The sequence below is a fragment of the Neophocaena asiaeorientalis genome, unplaced genomic scaffold (assembly GCF_003031525.2).
Source record: "Neophocaena asiaeorientalis asiaeorientalis breed wild unplaced genomic scaffold, Neophocaena_asiaeorientalis_V1.1 scaffold134, whole genome shotgun sequence".
In the NCBI taxonomy this organism is placed as follows: domain Eukaryota; kingdom Metazoa; phylum Chordata; class Mammalia; order Artiodactyla; family Phocoenidae; genus Neophocaena; species Neophocaena asiaeorientalis.
The window spans coordinates 5,220,036-5,236,915 of NW_020185339.1; the positions used below are offsets into that span (position 1 = coordinate 5,220,036).

The 16,880-nt window shown below is 39.0% G+C and overlaps 1 protein-coding gene across 2 annotated transcripts in view; it reads right to left on the reverse strand.

Moving 5' to 3' along the window:
- The window catches only part of SYT1 (synaptotagmin 1), a 534,924-nt gene that overhangs the window by 181,679 nt on the left and 336,365 nt on the right, over positions 1–16,880 (reverse strand). The window lies entirely within an intron of this gene.

Genomic DNA, 16,880 nt, shown 5'->3' on the forward strand with positions numbered 1-16,880 from the left:
GCCTGACGGAGTCCAGGTGACACATAGATTGCGATCTTGTGAGACCCTGAATAGAGGATTCAGTTAAACTGTGCCTGCATTCTTGACCCATGTAAACTGTAGGATAATAAATGTGTATTGTTTTTAGCTACTGAGTTTGTTGTAAGCTTTCATGCAGCAGTAGGAAACTAATATATCTCTCTGCAAACCAATTTTTTGCATGTATTTATAATAGTGAAACAGACTCCAAAATTAATTAAATAAGTAAGTATTTAGTATCTACAGGAGCAATATATATGAGAATGTCCATTTCTGCCTCCCCCCACCAAAAAATAATTTTAGACTAACCTGGAAGAATAAAACAAATAGCTCTCACATAAGAACAAAATTGGCAAGTGCCGTAGCATGAGGTTTATGGAAAGAACAGGGGAAGGGAGACTCTGATCAATGAAGTAGGAAAAATAGTGCAAACATATTGGCCTGTCGTCTCAGCAACACTTTATAATCCCAGTGAATTAGTCATTTGAATGTATTGGGAAGAGTTTCTAACACTAAAGCTCTCAGTGGACTGTCACCAACTTTTCTGTCCCAGGTTTACAAGTAACTTCTGTTGCAAAAAAATTAGGAGAGATGTGTGATGGGGTGTGGATATGTGGTGGCGTTCAGAATGAGCCAGGAAAGAGTTCACTTTGCCTATGGTAATGACAGTCTCTGTCATTTCATCTCATTCTACTCCCTGCCTCAACACTTACCCAGTTCCCCTTCATCCTGCTAAGTGCACGAGCCATCATTCTGTTGGTCCCATCACGGGAGAGAACAGTTCACACTCACTGCTTTCACTTTCTCACTCCACTTTCTCACTTCGTAACTCCTCACCTCACACCCTGCAAGCCAGCGTCTGATGCCAGCTGTCTAATGAAACGGGGCTTTCCAAGGTCAACAAAGAGCTCTACATCCACTGACCTTTTCTCAAGCATAAGCTTCCATGATCTATTTGCAGCATTTGCCATGCCTGGATGTTTACATCTGTTATTATTTCTTCTGATCATCAAGAAAGAAAAAAAAATTAGTTGGACCTACACTCTATTTTTTAAAATCTCATAAAGGTTTATGGTTTGCAGGATAAAGTATGACCTGTTTAGCCAAGCATTAAATATTCTAAAAAAATGGAGTCACACGATTTGCATCAACGTCATTTCAATGTGTCCTACAATTCAGTCACACCAAACCAAACTGTTAACCATCAAACTCTGTGATGGCACTCACGACTCATGTTGTTCAGTATGAAATGGCTTTCTGTCCAGTTCTTTGCTTGTATAAATCCTCTCTTTCAAGGCCTAATTCAAAAGGCACCTCTTTCTTAACTAACTCCTTCTGTTGCTCCTATACCATTTCTCCTTCCTTTGTGCTTTGCTTACTTGCACCCTTCTTTAATACTTATTTCATTATGCCCTGTACCAGAGTACCTTTTGCTTAATATCTTTGAGATGCTTTACTCCTTTATAAAATTAAAATCATAAATACATACCCAACAGGGTTGTTATGAGGAATAACTGGTCAAATAATAATTTAATACATAGGTGAGGACCTGTATTAATCACTCAAAAATACTGGTAATGATGATGACGATGGTATCTGCTCCCTCTCCCCCACTATATTGAAAACATGGTAAGGGTAGATTGCATGCTTTAGTCATTTTTGTTTTTCCAAATTTCAAGCAGTACATTCAATACATTTCTTTTGAACCAGATTGGCTACTGTTTCTCAGAAAATTTTTACTTAGCTTCTATGACACTCTGCATTTCTGCTTTACCCACTGCTCTCTGACAGCTCATTTATCCCGCCATCAATTTCACTACTCATCCATGAGTTTTACATTTTAAGAATTTATCATTGACTCCCCCCACCCCCATGCCACACATTCTTACTTATGTCAACTATCCACTTTCACAACCTAAATTTATATGTGGTCAACTCTCCAAACCTCAATTTCCAATGCTGAACTCTCCCTTGCTTTCCCCATTCCCTACAGGGCATCACTGGGGAATGATAACCCAGATACTCTGGAATTACATTTTTTCTTTTTTTCCTACACACCCTCAGATCCAGTTGCAGTGTCTGTCAACTGCATGTTCACAGAGTCTGAACATCTGTGCCTTCCTTTCCACATCAATTTATACTTTCATTATCTCTACTGTTCCTTCAGTTTGCCTCCTTCCTGCCTGGTCCGTCTCTCCAGGCTCTCCCCTCGTAATCTCTCCTGCCAACACACTGCTGTCAGATTGATGTTCCTAAAACAAGACAATGATTATGTTACTTCCATGTTGAAATATCTTGAATGGTTCCTGGCTCCTCTTTAACGATTTAATAAAGTCTAAACTCTTTAGCCTGATATTGATGGCCCTCTCTAACCTAATTCCAAATTACATTTCCAGGCTCATCTTTGATGACTCCTCTACACATTTCTACTGTCTTACACTGTTACTGTCTCTATGCATATCTTATCTCTCCTACTAGATTACAGGAATGATAATTTATTTTGTATTCTACAACCAAGCAATTCATCCACGCCACACACATTTATTGACTGCCTATCCTTTGTAAGGCACATAGCACATAGTCTAAAATATGAAAAAAAGGGTCAAAGTCTGAGGCTATCTTCTAAGAACTTAAAATCTAGTAAGGAAGATAAGATATGGGCATAATACTACATGGTAGAAGATAAGTATATTGAAAGAGTAAAATGGTTATTCAGGAGGAGCAAGACGGAAGAGCTGGCATTTGAATTGAGCCTTATCATTTAGGTTAGGAAGGCTTGGATATGCAGAGATGGGGGTAATGGCATTTCAGATGTAGGAACACCATGGACTGAGGTACAAAGGCAGGAAATGGAGGCATGTCTCTGGGGAACAGTGAATAGTTCAGTTCAAAGAAGTTGGAATGAAGTTGGAAAAGTAGGTTGGGGCTAGACTACAGAGGGTCTTGGAGGGCAAATAAAGGAGTTCAAAAATCAGCTAAGGGGGAAAGTACTAAAGGTTTCTGAGCAAGGGACTGCTGTGTTCAGAGCTGTGCTCTAGGAAGAAACAACTGGAAGATTTATGTACAGTGGATTGGCCAACAGGGGAAGATAATTATGGGAAAATCTCTTAAGAGGTCCTAATAACTGTAATACAGATGGACGGCCCAAATAGAGAAGCGGCAGTGAGAATAGAGAGGAGAGAAGGCAGAGACTGAGGCAGTAGAACTTGTTACCTGGTTGGACAATGGGGACAAAAAGTGGGAAGAATCAACGATGATGCTAGGGTTTTGAGCTTCAGGGTAGAGGTGTGTGTGTATTTTTTTGGGGGGGGAAAGGAGGTGAGTTTAGTTGGGATATACTAAATTTCAATTTAGTAAAATATGCAAATGGCATATACAGATGAATGGATCTTAAAGAGAGCTTTCAAAATGAAATTCATTGTAGTTTTAATTTGCATTTCCCTAATGACTAAAAATGTTGAATGTACATGATCGTGCAATTGATCCTTACATGAATTTATTGGTCATGTATATCTTCTTTGACTGAATATCTGTTCAAATCTTTGCTCATTGTTGTATTGGTTTGTAAGAGTTTTTTAAAAAAATATATTCCAGAAACAGCATCTTTGTCAAATCTATGTATTGCAGATACTCTAGAGCTCTCAGTCTATGATTTGCCTTTTTATTTTCTTAAAAAAAAAATAAATTTATGGCTGTGCTGGGTCTTTGTTGCTGTGTGCGGGCTTTCTCTAGTTGCGGTGAGTGGGGGCTACTCTTTGTTGTGGTGCGTGGGCTTCTCATTGCGGTGGCTTCTCTTGTTGCAGAGCACAGGCTCTAGGCGCGCGGGTTTCAGTAGTTGTGGCTCATGGGCTCTAGAGCGCAGGCTCAGTAGTTGTGGTGCACGGGCTTAGTTGTTCCACGGCATGTGGGATCTTCCCAGCCCAGGGCTCAAACCTGTGTCCCCTACGTTGGCAGGTGGATTCTTAACCACTGCGCCACCAGGGAAGCCCCCTGCCTTATTTTCTTAGTGCTGCATTTCAAAAAAGCAGTCTTTACTTTTGAAGAAGTTTAATTTGTCAACTTTTTCTTTTATTGTTAATGGTTTTGATGTCCTTTTAGGCAGACTATTGCTGGGTAGGAGAAATGGGGAGTTATTGGCCAAAGGGTACAAACTTCCAATTATAAGACAAACAAGTTCTGAGGATCTAATGTACAGCATGGTGATTATAGCTAATAATACTGTATTATCTACTTGAAATTTGCTAAAAGTAGATCTTGAATGTTCTCAGCCCCAAAAGAAATGGTAATTATATGATGAGATTGAAGTATTAGCTAATGCTATGTTGGTAATCATTTTGTATAAAATCAACACATTGTACAGTTTAAATTTATACAATGTTATATTATTGATTATATTTCACTAAAGCTGGGAAAAAAGAAGAATTTCGCCTGTATCAAGACCATTGAATTATCTGCTATGTTTTCTAGAAGTTTTACAATTTCAATATTTATGTTTAGATCTAGAATCTATTTTGAGTTACCATGGAAGTGCACATTAAAATTATAGTGATATACTCGATACCTGTAATACAATGGCTAAAATTTAAAAGACCAACAATGCCAAGTGTTGACAAGGGCACAGGGCAATTAGAACTCTCATACGTCACTGATGTAAATACCACAGTCATTTTAGGAAAAGTTTGACAATTTTTTTTTTTTACATTTCACCTGTATCAAGACCATTGAATTATCTGCTGTTTTCTAGAAGTTTTACAATTTCAATATTTATGTTTAGATCTAGAATCTATTTTGAGTTACCATGGAAGTGCACATTAAAATTATAGTGATATACTCGATACCTGTAATACAATGGCTAAAATTTAAAAGACCAACAATGCCAAGTGTTGACAAGGGCACAGGGCAATTAGAACTCTCATACGTCACTGATGTAAATACCACAGTCATTTTAGGAAAAGTTTGACAATTTTTTTTTTTTACACAAAGAAAAATAAATTCTACACTACTACTCAGCAGTTCCACACCTAGGTACTCCCCAAGAGAAAACATAAACATATCAACTCAAAGACTTGCACAGGAATATTTACAGCAGCTTTATCTCTGAGTTCCAAACTGAAAACAACCTAAACTTTCATTAATAGATGAGCAAATTGTGGATATCTATACAACGGAATACTGAGCAATAAAATGAAATGAATTACTGGTATATAAAAGAACATGGATGAATCTCAAAAACACTAGGCTCAGTGAAAGAGGCCAGATGCAAAAGACTACACAGTGCATAGTTCCATTTTCATGAGATGCTTGAACAGTCAAAAATAATTTATAGTGGCAGAAAGCAGATCAATTATCACCTAGAACCAGGGCAGGAATTTCTGGAAAGGGACTAGAGGCATTTTTTTGAGGGGTGATTACATTTCATATACTTGTCAAAATGCACAGAGCTGTACATTTGCAGTGGGTGCATCTTATTGTATGTAAATCATTCCTTAGTAAGCTTAATTGAACAAAAGGGGAGAGCTCAGTAAAGACATCAAGACTGGGGATTGAGTTTAGAAGTATGATTTACATAAAGAGAATACTGAAAGTCCTGAAATTATGAAGAAATCATAGCAGTAGATGAATGCCAAAGGCAGATCCTTGGAAAGTACCTATCAGTGATTGAAGGAGGCAAAGAGAAAAAGAACACTCAAAACGAAAGAGGATTAAAGTGTCAGGAACCAAGGGAGAAGAGAGTATCAGGAAGGGTAAGGTACATGGCACTGGGTGTCTGAGGCACATGGCACTGGGTGTCTGTACAGACAGGTCCACTGTCCCTGGCTGAATGAATGGCCAAATCAGGGAATCCAGATAGAAGCAAAGGTGCATCGAGCTCCCTTGGAGGATAAAAGCAGCAGAACTGACTTCGGGAAATGATCCGTCTTCCAGTAATTGAGGCACTGGTGAAATCACGTGGTGCTCAACTTTTAGAAAGATCATCAAACTCGAACTCTTACGAGAGTTCCTGGGCTTTCACATCAGTAGCGTTGCTGTTAGAGGTGAAGGCTACGGAAGGCGAAGTAGCAAAACAGAGTCTCTCCTGATGAGGACTTGAAAGACAGCCAGGTAAATCACATCAGAGCCACATTAACAGGTATAGAAAGAAAAGACAGGTTGGATGGATGACAGCAGCCGTGGAAAGGTGAGGTGACATGGAACAGTTCCAGTTAGTGTGGGCAGAAGATGGCTGGCAAGGCCATTCTGAAGCACCATTTCAAATGATATCCACCGTTGTGGCCTCATCGGCAGCAACAGTCCCCCAAAGACCAAAGGGCTGTGCTTTGTGTGGCTGATAAGTGAAACAGGGAGACTCATACAAGTTTCCTATGAACAGCTACTCAGCAGAGAAAACCTCACAAAAGTACCCAGTGTGGTAAAAGCTGCCGTAACACAACACTTAGCGATACCTTTGAACTCTCTCAGTGAATGCACAGGAAACCGGGCTGTGTGGTTCAGCAATCATTGAGAGAAATGAGCTCATCTTGTTTCCTGGGCATTGCAGGACCGTGCACTATTTTAAAAACTAAAACATGAAACTGGTATTAAGTCCCAGGTCTCCACTTGAATAAAAATACTTGTGGGGAGAGCTGTGTACTCTGAGGACCGATTGGGTGGCGATTTGTATCTCAGTGATGAATCAGACTGGGCTGCCACCAGGCCAAAGAGAATCAAACAGTTCCTAACATTTTAATACAACACAGGCAAGGAGGAAAGAAAACAAAACAGCAGATGGCAAAGGCTGAGCAAAGGGAGAGAAAAATCAAAGGTGAGAAAAGATGATTGTGAAAGGCTGAGTGGTTGAGGGGAAAGCAAAAGGGATCTGGAGGGTGGCCCATCTTTAGTCCAGCATAATGTTGAATTTCACCTTTGATTATTATTATTACCCCTTTCCAGTGACACCCATTTGGAAGCCCTTTTTAAAATAGATATATAATTGACATATAACATTATATTAGTTTCAGGTGTACAACATAATGATTCAATACTTGTATACGTTGTGAAATGATCACCCCAGTAAGCCTAGTTAACATCCATCACTACACACAGTTAGAAATGTTTTTGTCTTGTGATGAGAACTTTTAAGATCTCCTCTCTTAGCAACTTTCAAATATATAATGCAGCGTTACTAACTATAGTCGCCGTGCCATAACTTACTTCCCCATCTGTCCATCATGACGGATTGATTTTATAACTGGAAGTTCGTACCTTTTGACCCCCTTCACCCATTTTCCCCACCCCACTGCCTGCCTCTGGCTTCTGCCAATCTGTCCTCTGTATCTATGACTGGAAGTCCTTTTCTTGTTAATATAATTATGTAGGATCTTTTGAGCTAAAGGAGAATAATAATTCTGCCTACTATGAGCCAAGTTTTGTGCTGAGGTTGGAGACACAGAGATGAAAAGACAGTGTTCTGATCTCACGCAGACTGGTTCATATTAAGAGAGAAAACACAAAAGTAAAATAGAAAGTAAAAATTATGAACATATGTAAAGCACAGACTTATGACAGAGGGAGAATTGCTGATGAATATTAGATTATGGGATTGGTAGCATGAGGACAGGAAGACCTTTAAAAAAGAGTTGCGTCCTTAGGCGTAACTAAAAGTAGTCCAGCTAGACAAGCAGTGGCCAGCAAGCAATTTCAGGCAGAGGAGAGAGTCTGTGCAAAGACCTGGAAGCATGGGACAATGTGCATAGTACATTCAGTATCTCTAGGAGTCTCTGTATTGACGAGACAAACCGTGTGAGGGTGAATAATTGCAGATGAGACCGGAATGTATGCAAAACTCGTATCATATCTTACAATACTGTTGATGTCTTGCTGAGACAGTTTAATTTAGAGGTCCTTCTGGTAGAAAGATTCTGAGCCTGTAATGCTACTGAAGCCAGAAACAAGTTAAAATGATGTGCTTTAGTTTAGTTCCTAAGCATGGCATACTCAGCCTAGCACACAGTAGGAGCTATAGAAATAGGCATTAGGAGTTTATGAATTTTGAAAATGGCCCATGTTATCTTCCAGACAATGTTTAAAGCACTTTATGTGTATTAATACTTCACTGCTCACACCTTCCCAGAGGTAAGTACTCTTATTATCCTCATTTTACAGAGAGATTAAATGATTTGCCCAAGGTCATGTAGTGGTAATGGCAGAATTGGGACTTTGAACCAAGGCAGAACAACTCCAGAGCTCACCCTCTGGCCTTTTACTGTAGCAAACAATGCTCCCCTACTGCGGGTTAATAACTAATACTGGGCCAGAGCCTCTGAGTGACTAATTTAGAATTATGGTCAAAGTCTTAAAACTTAAGGCTACTGAAGTATACAGAAGAATTTAGGGGGTAATATTTATATAACAGCAGTGTTTTTAATCTACTGCAATAGTTTACTGATTTTAAAGAATCTGATCCAAATCCTTATGAAAAACAATTATTGCAATAAAATTTTACTTGCAAGGCATTGAACCAGGTAACTCTATCAATTAAAGTTTATTACCATGAAATCCTGGCTCTTTTCTAAGTTTTTGTGGACAGGTACACACTCCTTTCCATAAATGGCATAATTGTTAGTCAAATATATTTCTATTATTTGTAGCTTACTGTTGCCTTTAAAAAAAACTTGTATGTATGTAAAAAGCTTGAAAGAGAATAAGGCAGAGGGTTGAAGTGATGTTGAGATTCCTCCAGGACAGTGGTTTCAATGAAAGTGTTGCTTGGTGAGGAAACTTTTAAATGGGCCAATATCTTGCACAGGCTCAGTGGCCATGGCTCACGGGCCCAGCCGCTCCGCGGCATGTGGGATCCTCCCGGCCCGGGGCACAAACCCATGTCCCCTGCATCGGCAGGCGGACTCTCAACCACTGCGCCACCAGGGAAGCCCTGGGCCAATATCTTCTTAATCTTTATTTCAAAGTTATCTAAGTTCACTTAAAAGGCAGAGTGAGGAGGCATGTGGACTGAGAAGAAAACAAGTTCAAATCTCTTTATTATAGTATTCTCAGAAATGAAAATCAAAACAAAGAAAAATTAAGACGAGTGCTAAAAAGATAATGGCACATCGCATAATTTCCCTCTGGTTTCCGCTTCTAAATTCTTTATCTAATTTAATAGAAACTGGCACAAACCTGACAGGTCAGCAGTGCAATAAAAAATCTACATAGTCATTAGAATAGGAGAAAACGGCAGTCTCTCAGCTTCTTTCCTTTTGCTGTTTTTTTTTTATAGATTTGCATTTATAGTCAGACTTCCCTGAGTGAAAATGTAGCCTGTATTTTGACGTGCAACTGCTATGTGGTGAGAAATAGATGTTTAAAATTATTTTTAAATGTATTTATCTATTGGTACAGTATTTCAGCAAGGTGATTCCTGAGCTTTTTTTTTTTTTTTTTGCGGTACGCGGGCCTCTCTCTCACTGTTGTGGTCTCTCCCGTTGCGGAGCACAGGCTCCGGACGCGCAGGCTCAGCGGCCATGGGTCACGGGCCCAGCCGCTCCGCAGCATGTGGGATCTTCCGGGACCGGGGCACGAACCCGTGTCCCCCGCATCGGCAGGCGGACTCTCAACCACTGCGCCACCAGGGAAGCCCTCCTGAGCTATTTTTAATATATGTCCAAAATATTGTTCACTCGCCTTATTTTTCTTAGGTGTGTTTACTTAATATCTTTGAAATGCTAATAGAATGTAGCTAAATAAGGTTTAGAAACTTCGCTGAGATCTTAACTTCACTGGGTGGCTTAATGTGCTTACTGTTACTCTGTATTACCCATGCTTTGGAGGCTTATAACATCTCACAACACTAATTAATTTTAAAGGCGTGAATTTCTTGGGGGAATTTTCTGCATAATAGGCTTCCAAGAGGGAAACAAAATTCAAGGACACATTTAAACAACCTTCCTGAAATACAGCATCCATAGCCTATAATTTTGTTAGGTTTATACGTTGAATATAGGATGTTGATAGTCAGATTACACACTTGCTCTTTAAAATCAGTAGTATAATGAATATTTTATAACAATCCTTTTACTCAGAGTAAATAATAGATAATACAACATACCCACATAAATTTTACAAATGAATAAAATGTGCTAACTATAATATAGGAGAAATAATAAAGTAATTTGTAATGAAATAATTCACAGTTCACTGTAAAAATCTTCAGACAGAACTTTACTAGAAGACACGATGAAGTAATCAAACGCTTGCAACCGCTAAAAGGGATGTTTGGAATTAATGAAATAAGACAGAAGATTTGCGAGAAGTCAGGAGCAAGTGAAAGTTCAGAGGTTAGGAAAACATTAGAATAAAAGCTAGAATATTCAGTTTATATCAGAGCCACGCAGAAAACACTTTAACATTTTATGTCAAGTCATTCTAGGTTCAGATAATTATAAACAGGGGCTCCTTCCATATGCACATCCCAGGGAGATTGTGAAATTTGTGCAGGATGTGGAACAACTTTTCATTGTGCGAAACTGTCTGACACGTTGGAAGATGTGTAGGTTCCCGGGCCCAGGGCCTCTAAATGCCAGTAGCTGCCCCTCATGCTCATTTATCAGCACAATAAAAACGGCCCAATGAATATTCATAATATCCTATAAGGGGCAGTGCCAACTCAAAATTTTAAGAACCAAACTGACTTTCTGCCCTAGGATTAAGTTTTTCATGGTAACTCAATACACACACACATTGAATTCACATTGTATTTACATATACACGTATGCATTTCCTACATTTTGAATCAGGTAAACTTGAAAAATGATATAAATAAACGAAACCATTTACTGAGTGTAAGCATGAATCATTACATTGTGCTGTGAACTGCAACCCTTATGTCTAAGTGTCCTTGTTCCAAGTAGATTCCTTCAGCATTGCACTGATGAAGTAACTCAATATTGCAAAGCACTTGCTCTGAAAATAACACTCACCAGCATTGGCTTTTTTCTCATAGATATTTCAATTTAGTAGAGGTTAACGATGAAAAATTTCACTTAACATTTTAGCAGTGCTTTTCTGAAGTGTGAGAAGTACAGAGTCAACAGATGAGAGCAGAAGCTGAGTCAGTGGATGATATTTGAGGAGTTCATCTATACAACGCAACAGAATCTAACTCTTAGTACTTAGGTAGTAATGGATTATTTATTCACATGACAATCTGTTAGAGTGAGTCCAATAAAAGAAATGCAGAAGCATAAAGTGAATAAACACTTGCCTTTCAAGCCAAGGAGAAACTCTGAATTAGTACTAAACTTGTATTCCAAGTATTCACTTAGTAAAACAAATAACAAGAGATGAACATCAAATACCAACCGGTATCTCTGAACAGGCACATAGAGCCCTAAGAGTTTCAAGTCAGTGGAGATAAGCAACAGTGGAGGTGATTTGCAGTCTTTGTGATATTTTGTGAAGGCAAAAAAAAACTGCAAAAATGTTCCTGACACGGCCCTGCACCTACAACCTGCACCATGTGAGCCTTACTAGGCTCAGCTCTCTTATCTGTAAAATGGGGAGAATAATTATTCACACCGAGTAGAGATTTTACAGGGCAGAATGGAGGCTGATTTCACAGAATGCACAGCCCACGCCAAGTGCTCAATGAACACTGGCAATCGCTACAATGATTATTGTTCTCCACATGCTATGTATTACTGTATGTTCCTAAGGGTTCTCTTCCTACGTTTCTTGAAATTATCTTCTTGAATTAACATTGTGTTCTTGACACTAACACATGGCAGTAGCATCATATTCATTCTGCAGCCCCATGAGGGAAAACAAAGTTACTAGACTGCATTTTTCCTCATGGATGAATATTTGCTTATGCCATATTTAACCAATTATATCACTACTGGTTGTTGAGTTTCACTGGTTATTGCTGTGAGGGATAACATTGATATATCTACCACTTGTTGAGGCCACTGCCTTCAAACTGTGTTCCATACAGCCAGGTGTCTTTGTAGCTGCTAATAAACCTTGGGAGGGTGAGTGAGGAAGATGCGTTTACTCACCAAGGCAGCTCTGACTTGCTGTACATAGGTTTCCGTATAATATTTTATTTGAACAAAGGGATCCTTGGCTAAAATGTTTGAAAACTATTGCTTTCTAGATCATAGTTTCTCCAAGCATGGCACAAGAAGCACAGTATTTGGTGTAATGTTAATATTTGTAATATGGTAATACCTATAGTATAGTTTCTAGCACGGTGGCAGATACTTTCAAATTGGGCACTGGGGATATGAATGTGTGTAAGAAATTGGCCCTGCCTCTGAAGAGTTTACATTTCAGTGAGAAAGACAGATATAACCAAACAAAACAAGGTAACCAAGACAAAGATTTTAATGAAGAGCTTTGAAGGCTGGAGGATGACTCAAACAATTCTGCTTTGGGAAATGAGGCAACTTCTCATCTAAATGGTAACGTCTGAACTGGTTGAGTGATTTAAAAAAAAAAAAAAGAACGTGTCAGGGTTAATTGGGTAAGGGAATCCAGGAAGAGAGAAAAGCAAAGTGCTGGCTGTTTTGAGAGGTTTTTTAGGAGGAGATTTCACAGGACTTAAATGAATGCGGGTATGGAATTGGAGGTGCAATAGATGAGGGAGACAAGGATAATAGTGAGATTTCCTATCTGAATAGCCAGGGGAACGAGATGGTCCAGGGAAAGCATGGAGAATAAGATTGCAACAGGATTAAAAATGGAACCCTGGAAACCATGACATCTACCACTTCAGGGAAGGAAAGATAATGAAAAGGGAGGACCAGTCAATGAAAGAGAATAAGGAGGGAAGGAAGCAAGAGGAGGAAATGAGAGTAGACTCCTGGAAATCAAGATTTTTCAGATGATGACCGCTGGTCATAATGACGACACAGAAATACCTGACCAAATGAAGGTTGACAATCACCCTCATAATTGTGCAAAAGGAAGTACCTGGTGACCCTTTTAATAGTACTTGACAATGCAGATCAGAGCAGAAGAAGCTGAGTTGTTAATGGAAGTTGAAGAAATAGATGTCAGGATCTAGGTTATGGTTTCCAATCAGTTTGATGTAGATACGAAGGAGGAAGTGAGAATGGTGGGCGATGGAGGAGGTAAAGGAAGAAGAAAATCTTAGAGCATGAAAGAAGGAAATTGACATTTCTGAATCACCTACGATGCATAGAATTTCACTAGGCACTTGCAAATATGTGGACTTTTTTGAGCATACCTGTAGGCTAAAAGGAATGAGGGAGTAAGAAAATGAAATTACAAAGGAAAAAAAGAAAATTAGACGTGATGGGAAGAGGAAACACCAAGAAGGAATCTGTCTTTCCTAGAACAGGCATCCTTGGAACGTGTTTAAAGAAGGCAATGCTTGAATATTTGGCTGCAAAGTTTCTGGAATTTTCTCAATTTGGGTGTCTGACCTGAATAGAGGGCTTTTCTGAAAGAGAAATACACTTGTTAAAAATGACAACTAGACTCTAATAATAGCTAACACTTATAGGATGCTTACTCTGTGCCAGACACTCTAAGCACTTCCTATGCATTGATGCCTTTACCCAACTACCCGATGATGGAGATATTATTTTTAACCCCCATTTTATACCAGCAGAAACTGAAGCGCAGAAAGATGAAATAACTCCCAAGAGTTAGGGAGTTAGGATGCTAACAGAGCTGGGATGTAGCAGAGCTAAGATTTGAACCCATGCAGTCTGTAACCAAAGCTTGTGTTTTTAATCCCTGTTTAAACTGTCTATCCAATAGTATTTCTGCGCAAATCACATAACTACCCTTAGCCCACTTGCTCTTATTCTAGACTCAAAGTCAAGTTCCGGCTATTTGGTTTTCTGCTGTGCTTCAGGAAAGTTGCACTTTACTTCAAGAAGCTCATGAATATCAAAACCTTAATCACAGCTATTTGGATGACACAAGTTCATGCTTTACAAACCAACCATGGCCCTAGTCATATTAAAATCAAAGTTGCAAAATAAAGAAACATTCTGAAAAACCTTGTCTGCTTCATTTAGATAACAGTGTGCAGAACGAACTGAAAGATAAAAATGCTCAGCATTTACCATTTCCTTTTCCTTTTTTTATTTGAAACCCCTGTGGTGTTGTGGATGATATCATCAGGCAATTTGGTTTGAATATGCTCCGTGCTGGACTCTGCAGATTACCCAACTAATGACATGCACACTCCTTGCCATTGTGACACCTCTCTTTTTACAAGTGGGAATTTCAAGTGACAGACTAAAGCTGTTTGCTATCAATTTTGCAAAAAAACACATCTGCCAGAGAGCCAAGATTTAGTTCAGAGACGGAAATCAATTAATATTCTAATTTGTTACCTGTCATTAGCATCACCGTATTATGCCAAGTCAAAAGTGATAACCGTTATATAACATATGCTCCTAAAGGAATTTGATTTAGGGATCTGTTTCATTTCTGTTGAGTGTTGCTCTCTGTGTATAAATCCCAGTAGAAATTTCAATTACACGGGCAGTAAAAATTGTGATGGATTAAAATGAAAGTGTAAAATATGCCGTTACAATATTTATCATAAGCCTGCATGGCTGTATTTAGTTTTCCTAAACTTATTTACCAAACCGTTTAAAAATTTTAGGTATCTCAGTTGTTTCTTCCCATTAAATCAAGGAGAGAGCCAGCAACATAATATTTCTAGAGGTGTTACCTAGATCCTCTGACATTCTATTATTTTAGGTTGCTGGTCAAAAGCAGATCTCCATGGAGGAAGGCTGACTTCCTGGTCTAATTCTCAGTGCCCAAGAAAGAAACACAGGAATGGGATAGTGGCTTGGGAAGAAGGAAAGAAATAAGATTAGCCAAGGGAAAGAAAAAAAAGAAGGGAGAGTTGCATAGATATTTTTTCCCAGCTGATTCTTTTCCTGCTGATACACAGGGAGGAAAGTATAAAGTAATAGCTGGCACTAAGTGGAGAAGGCTAAATGATGGAGTTATGACTATAAATATGGAAACAACTTGTTTTTTCAATGTGAATGACACAGTCAAGCATTGAAATGATGCTTTCTTTGGTGTTAGAAACTAAATTAAAAAAATTTATTGTAGTTGATTTGCAATGTTGTGTTAATTTCTGCTGTACAGTAAAGTGATTCAGTTATACATATTTATACACTCTTTTTCATATTCCTTTCCATTATGGTTTATCACAGGGTATTGAATATAGTTCCCTATGCCATACAGTAGGACGTTGTTGTTTAAATTTTTTCGTATGCTTTAAATTTTCAGCATCTTAAGGCCTGAAAATCTAAGAGTGGGTGGTTCAGGATATAAGTTAAATCAACATTGATTCATTCATTAATTCACTCAACAAATAGATATTGAGTGCCCCGTATATATTAAGGATCACCAGGGATGAAACTATGCATAGAACAGACCCAACTTTTTGCACTCATAGAGGTTACATTATTTTGGAGAGAGCCAGAGCAACTGAACAACAGATAATAAAATACATAGCATTTCAGATGGTGCTAAGTAATACAGTGAGAAATAAAGCAAGGGAGAGCAAGGGAGAGGACAGGAAATGCTGGCAAAGATTGGGTGGGGTAAACGGGTTAGAGTTTTAAATAGCATGGTTGGGGAAGTCCTGATTAAGAAGATGCTATTGGGTGAAGGCCTAAAGGAGATGAGAGAATGGGTGTGTGGATACACGGGGAACATTAAATCTCACTGCCATTGCTTCCCATATTGTTTACTCTTCCAGAGAAGGAAATGGTGTTGAAGACAAGGCAGAATACGCGTTTGATTTGGTGGTGTTCTTTTCTATCTCTGCTTCCCTCTAACACATTTCTTTTAGAGCAAGCATTTCGATAAAATATTCAAGTGAGAGTTTGCCCCCATGACAGATGCATTTGGCTTTTGCCCTGTAGTTATGACTTCAAAGTCATATCAAAAGATACCCAAATCAGTCCATCAGCTCAGCAGCAGAGCAAGGAAGAGAACCTGAGAGCCTGTGTTTTCCATCCTAGGGAATCGCTCTATTGGACCATCTCCATCTTCCCTAGGTTATGGAGCTTCATGCTGGGAATGGAAATTACTGACAACTGAGCTAAGAGTGTCTCTCAGATGCACTTGGATTTGTTAAAGGTGGACAAACAGATGAACAAGTTGTTAATTCCTGGGAGGATAAGAAATTGATTCCCTGTAGTTTTCTTTTAGTTTCTCAACGTCCTTATAGGATAACTCTTATAACTCTGGTAAATCTCTCATCTAGACGATCGCAACAGCCTGCTTTATCTTCTGTCCTTGCCCCTCTAAGCACATTTTCAACACAACAGCAAGAGTGATTTTTAAGGAAAACCTATGTCAGATCATGGGATACCTCTGCTCAGAATGTTGCGAAGCCATTTTATTTCACTCGGAGTAAAACCCAGCTTCCTTGGAACAATTCACTAGGCTCCATATAACAGGGCCTCAGGTTTGTCTTCTGCCATTCTCTACCTTGTGTTATTCTACCGAAGGCACGCTGAGCTCCTTGCCATTCCAGACAGATTCTTGCCTAAGGGCCTTTGTATAACACAGGCTTTAGAACTTTCTTCCCTACTTCCTCCAGGTTTCCTTACAAAGGAGATCATCTCAGATAATCCTAAAAAATAATAACCTTTTACCCTCTACCCCCTTCCCTTTCCCACTTACTCTCCTTCTGTTTCCTTATATTATTCACCATTTCATGATGTACCATAAACATTTGTCTCCTTACTGATTATTTCTTTTCCCCCACTAGAATAAAAGCTTTGTGAGGGCCAAAACTTACTTCCCCAGAACCTAGAGAAGTGTCTAGCGCATAGTAAATGTTCATCTCTGAAGAAAAAAGACAAACCTGT